The 6,047-nt window shown below is 48.9% G+C and overlaps 1 long non-coding RNA gene across 1 annotated transcript; it reads left to right on the top strand.

The window, feature by feature from the left end:
• The first annotated feature begins 1,420 nt into the window (after window positions 1–1,420).
• On the top strand, window positions 1,421–5,676 carry LOC110131372 (uncharacterized). The gene is made up of 3 exons (XR_002312167.2): window positions 1,421–1,840; window positions 2,696–2,975; window positions 5,606–5,676. It is a non-coding gene; the product is annotated as an uncharacterized lncRNA (long non-coding RNA).
• Window positions 5,677–6,047: the final 371 nt, after the last annotated feature.

The following is a 6,047-nucleotide window of genomic DNA, read 5'->3' as shown; positions in this document are numbered from 1 at the left end:
ATGAGCCTTTCGTATTACTTAGATTTTATTTTACATGGATTGAAAGTTATTTTAGACTATTTAAATGTAGATTTGGACACACTTGTGAAAACGTAAAAAGGAAAATGTGTGTGAAATAAAAAGGGCTTCCCTTGTGGTTCAGCTGGTAAAGAATCCACCTGCAATGAGGGAGACCTGGGTTCAATTCCTGGGTTGGGAGGATCCCCTGGAGAAGGGAAAGGCTACCCACTCCAGTATTCTGGCCTGGAGAATTCCACTGTATAGTCCATGGGGTCGCAAAAAGTTGGACACAACTGAGCGACTTTCATTCACTCATTCCCCAAACATTTTCATATCCTAAGACCAACTCTTTTGAATCACTTTTTGACTCAAAAATCCCTTTTGTCCTTGTCTTGCATACAGTCTCATCCTCAGAGCCTTGACATAAGGCAGGATTTCTTTTTTTCTCTTCTTTTTTATTTTTTGAATTGCAGTAACATGGGCTTCCCAGGTGGCTCACTGGTAAAGCATCCACATACTAATGCAGGAGACACAGGAGACTTGGGTTCAATCCTTGGATCTGGAAGATCACCTAGAGAAGGCAATGGCAACCCACTCCAGTATTCTTGCCTGGAAAAATCCCATGGACATAGGAGCCTGGTAGGCTGTAGTCCATGGGGTCACAAAGAGTCTGACACAACTGAGCATGCACACGCAACACACAACATCGGTTTGTAACAGTATATAAGCTTCATGTGTACAATGTTATATTTCAACTTCTGTGTACACTGCTGGGTACTCACTGCCAAAAAGTTTAGCTTCCATCCATCACCCTACAGTTGATCCTTTTATCCATTCTGACCTCTACCCTTCCCCTCTGGTAACCATCTCTTCTCTGTATCTGTGTGTTCTGGTTTGGTTTGGTTTGTTCATTCCTTTTATTTTAATTTCACTTATGAGTGAAATCATAAAGTATTTGTCTTTCTCCATCTGACTTTTTTCATTTAGAAAAAGGCCTGTCCATGTTGCTGCAAATGGCAAGATTTCATCTTTTTGTGGCTGAGTAGTATTCCATTGTATATGTACAACTTCTTTATCCATCCATAGCAAAGAGTTGGACATGACTCAGCGACTAACACTTTGCTATAAAGAGGAAGAGAACTGTGGGGCAACATCCAGAGGACACTAAGGAATCAAAGCAGGCATTATTATTCTTTATTGTTATCGCTTATTTACCCACTGACAAACTTTTCAGTAGAGAATAAAAAACTGATAAGGCAAGAAAGAAAGGGGGTCATTGGTGTAAGAAGTGTCCTTGAGGACTGGAAGATCTGACTTTCTGTGGGAGGACAGTTTGTTGATGGTGTGAGGAAGGAAGTCCAGCCTAGAAGTGGGTGGGGCCATGTGGAACTGTTGTCATGGCAACTACCACCTCCATGAAATGGGAAGCAGTGCCAGAGCATCCCTAAGACAAGGGAGGGAAGAGGACACTTTTGAGGTTAGAGAAGGGCCAGTCTGAAACAGTCACCTAGGAAAGTGTAGGGGGTGAGCCTGGTTCTATATTCAGACCTCTATGGACCACTCACCACAGTGAAAAATTCATTTACATTCAGATCCAGTAGACAGCACATTTCACAAAACAATATTTAACCTTATTATATTTGGTGGGCTCTGACCTTTTTTCTATTTTATCTCACTTTTTTAATGCATATTGGACCTACTAAATTGGCTCCTTGACCCACAAGTAAATCTTGACCTGAGGCTTGTAAAAGGCTGAGTTAAGGAGGCAGCATTGATCCACGACCCCCTAGAGGCCTGTAGGAAGGAGTGGTCATCAAGACAAAGGAATGCCTATGTCCAGGTAAGGAGCAAAGAGAATGCTGGATTGAACAAAGACTGGGTATTTGCCAAGCAGGTGTCACTCATCAAAAACTGACAGGTCATAGGATCTAAGGAAAGAGTTGAGGGTATGAGGGGTGAAAGGCAGTAGGAAGATGCTGGGGTTTGGGGTGGACTGAAGGTCTGGATGAGGTCAAAGAACTGTGGAGACCAGGAACCACAGGGAGTGATGGGGAATAACGCAAGGTTTAGTTAAAAGCATGGAGTTGGCCGGCCAGTGGGGAGTTGCAGTTGCCAAATACTGGTAGGAACAAGGTCCAGGGTGTAACCATGGAGGTAACTGGCTGAGCCAGGATGAGGAAAAAAGTCTAAGGAATGAGGAGGCTGGGTTACGGGAGAGATCCCCTCTGCAGACACTAAAGTCCCCCCAAATTATGACCCCGGATGTCCCAGGCTGGATTCACAGCAGAGGCCAGAGGCTTCAGTCTCTGAGACACAAACCCAAGCCCTAGAGATGATGAAAAGGAAGAGGGGTGGCAGGAGGCTTGAATCTCACCGTCTGTGGCTGACCCTGGGCAGCAAGGATGGGCAAGGAGTTCCCGCAGTGTGGAGGGCGGGACTACTTGAGGGGCTGCCAGGGACGCGTGTGCTCAGGGAGATCCATGCGTCCCCCAGAGCAAGAGGGCAACGGGAAGATCCAGGGAGGAGGCTGAGCACCTGGGAAACCTTGCAGACACAACGCTGAGCGCTAGAGGGTCTGGGCCGCGGCATCGCGGGCAGGGCAGGTGGGACTTCCTGTTGGGGAGACATTGTTTAAATTGTGGGAGGATGGGGATTCTGGAAAGCACACTGACTTTGGTTTAATTCGTGTTTTAAGTCCTCCACAGTCCTCTACAGTTCTTCCCTGAACCGGGGTGGACTGCTGGTTTGCAGAGTTGGGAGCTGCGTGAAGCTGAGTCAGTTAGGGGTGCAGCCAGAACAGCAGAGGATTCGATTTGGCGACGGGGTGGCATTGGAACTGCTAACGCCCCATGTGTGCTGTCCCCTCCTGAGGACTTCTTCACACAAAGCAATTCATTGAACCCTCACAACTACCCTGGAAGCTGGGCCCTGTAATTAGCCCTGTGTTACAGAGGAGGAAACTGTGGCTCTGAGAGGTACGTGATGGGCTGGAGGATCTACAGATTCCAGATGAAAGAGCCGAGGCTCCCACCAAGGTCGGCTGGCTCCAGACTCTGGGCTTGGTACCCCTGCGGGCCCCTGCCTCCCCCTGGGCCCCACTGTGATGACCCAGGGGCCTGGTGTCTCATGGTGGCTGCTGTCCATGGGGCTGTGAGCATCCTGGGTTCATCCCAGTGGTCCCTTGGGCTCTGAGGGCTGAGATCAGGGTGTTTACTGGGCTCCTGAATCTCCCTTCCCTTACCCCACACTCTGTCACTCCAGTGGCTGTGACCTTGAGCAAAGGGCCGGTTCCCTGGGCCCCGAAACTCAGCTGCCCCCCTGTCTGTCTAATGAGATTAGGGATGAACAGGTTTGTGGATGCAGCAAGAAGTGACTGCTAGAGGCCAGACAGATGTAGGACTCCACACCTGTTATGGGGATAAGAGAATTTCCTTTTTAAGGCAGGTCGAGTTGCAGTGTCCCTCTCTTGCAGCCAAAGCGTCACTAACAGTATTATAGGGAGGGTCTGCCACGCAAGACGTCCAGGGAAGAGCAGCGTAGAATCCAGGGAAAGCCAAGATTTGGGGAATCAAGCTTCAAAGAGGTCTGGCAGCCAGGCTGTACCCACCAGGAAGGCCTTTATGATCCCTGAATAGGAGGGGCCTCAAAAAGGAGGCCCTGTGGGAGAACTGGATGCAGGCCAGGACCCAAGATGTACCGTCGGGCCATTTCCTGGCAGCGAAGGTGAGAATACCAGCCGGAGAGTGGAGCTGCCCTTACTGGAGTCTGACCCCCACCGTGTATTAGCTGTGTTCCTTCAGTCGCAGGAGAGAACCTCTCACCACATCTGTTCCCTTCTCTGCCACGTGAGGAGGGCATAGTACCTGCCTCCAGGGTTACCAGGTGTGCAAATGAGATCATTCTTGCCAGTGATCATGCTTGCCTAGCACAAGGCCTGGAGACGCTGAGAAAGTGCCAGTGATGAACATTATTCCCCTTCCTCTGCTCCCCAGGCTGGCTGCCCAGTGGGATGTCCACCCATGCTCCTCTCCCCTTCTATTCCTGCCTGGCTGACTTGTGCACATCCTTGATGAAGCAAATTTAGGCATCCCCTCCTCCTGGAAGCCCTCCCTGCCTTCCTCCTACTCCAGCTCTGGATAGATGTCTTTCTGTGTGTGCTTTTACCCGCTGGTATTTTGAAATCTGCCTCCCAGCTTATTATAGGCTCCTGGTGATTGTTGAACCAATAAGGTAGTGAACAAATAAACTGGGATGGCATCAACTCAATGGACATGAGTTTGAGCAAGTTCTGGGAGTCGGTGACAGACAGGAAGGCCTGGCATGCTGCAGGCCATGGGGTCACAAAGAGTCAGACACGACTGAGCAACTGAACTGAAACAAACTGGGGAAGTGGGGACTGGGTTTCAGAAACAACAGAGAGGTTTATTTATCAAAACTGAGGACTAAGGGACACGTGATGAGAGGGGCTGATACTGAATGCTCTGAGGCCTCCACACACACACACTCCATTGTGTTGGTCTCAGAGCCATTTTTCACTCTTGCAGCAAATATTCCTTAGTTCCCATTATATCCTATACCCAATTCTTGGCACTAAAGACACAGAAATAAACAAGATGTTCATAATTCCTTATCTCTTTGTGCCTGCTATATTCTAGTAGCAGAAACAAACACACAAGGAAATACATAAAATACAAGATAATTTCAGATCAAAGATAATATGAGGGAGAAAATGAAAACATGCAGAGCAGAGGGAGTGACAGGGATTAAAACAAAAACAGAGACAGGAGTAAATGGCGAGATGGAGGAGGCCAGGCCAAATCTGGAGGAAGGACTACTCACCCAGAGGGCACAGGCAGGACGTGCAAAGGTCCTGAGGCAGGACCAGGCTTGGTGTGCTGGAGGAACTGAAAGAAACAGGGAGGTGGTGCATGGGTAGCCAGATGGAGAAGAGAAACATAGGTCAAGGTAACACGTTCAGTAAGAAGCTTTTAGAGGTTTCTTTACCAGCTGAGCCACCAGGGAAGCCCTATAGAGGTTTAAGCAGGTTTTAAGCATGACCTGACTTACAGTTTTAAAAGGAGTGATCTGGCTGCTACATTAAGAAATGGCTGTGTTAAATAGATGGTCCAGTGCTCTGTGATGATCTCTAGGGGTAGAATGAGGGGGATGGAAGGGAGGTTCAAGAGGGAGGGATCAATATGTACACAGAGCTGGTTCACATTGTACAGCAGAAGCCAGCACAACATTGTAAAGCAATTATACACCAATTAAAAAAAATGTTTTTAAATAAAAGAAGTAACCATAGTGGGCAGGGGACAAAGAGAGTAGCAGGGAACTGGTGAGGAGGCTTTCATGACTGGCCACCATTGTTCAAAGCAGTGGTGGTTTGAAGAAGAGCCATGGCCTTGCTCAGGGCCCATGCTCAGGGTCCACACTTGGGGTCCACGCTCAGCCCGGCTCCCAGCATCTCTGCTGTTCTTCCTGCAGCTGGTCACCAACAGTGGGTGGACACATCCTCCTGCCCTGGACTGTTCTTCCTCCCCTCCCTGCCTTCTGCAGCTAACACCCGCTCTCAGAGTTATTTATCACCATTCTCTTCCCTAAGGATGTCTGCCTCTGTCTGAAAACACCTTCTATGAATATAAAGGAAACACCAACGGCCAGTGCCAGCTCTGCCCAGCGGATCTCTGTGTGCTGTGTCTCCTTTGAGACGTCAGAAGTCATAATAAAGGCTAATATTGATTGAACACTCATGAGGCACCGGCCCAAGCTAAGTGCTTTTCTTACTGTTGTGGGTTTAATTGTGTCCCTGAACAATGCAATTGTGGAAACCCTGACCCCAGTGCCTGTGAATGCACCATTGTTGGGAAACCAGGTCTTTGCAGGTGTCCTCCAGTGAAGATGAGGTCCTTAGGGCAGATCCTAATCCAGTCTGACTGGTGAGCTTCTAAGAAGAGAAGGGACAGAGAGACAGACTTGGATTTCCAGCCTCATCCCTTGCCCTCCCAAGGAGCCCTGCCCCTCCCACTTCAGGGCGGCCGCCTGGC

This window comes from Odocoileus virginianus, chromosome 23 (assembly GCF_023699985.2).
Source record: "Odocoileus virginianus isolate 20LAN1187 ecotype Illinois chromosome 23, Ovbor_1.2, whole genome shotgun sequence".
Classification (NCBI taxonomy): Eukaryota; Metazoa; Chordata; class Mammalia; order Artiodactyla; family Cervidae; genus Odocoileus; species Odocoileus virginianus.
Note: the sequence above shows the minus strand (reverse complement) of the source record. Positions and strands in the feature narration are given on the sequence as shown.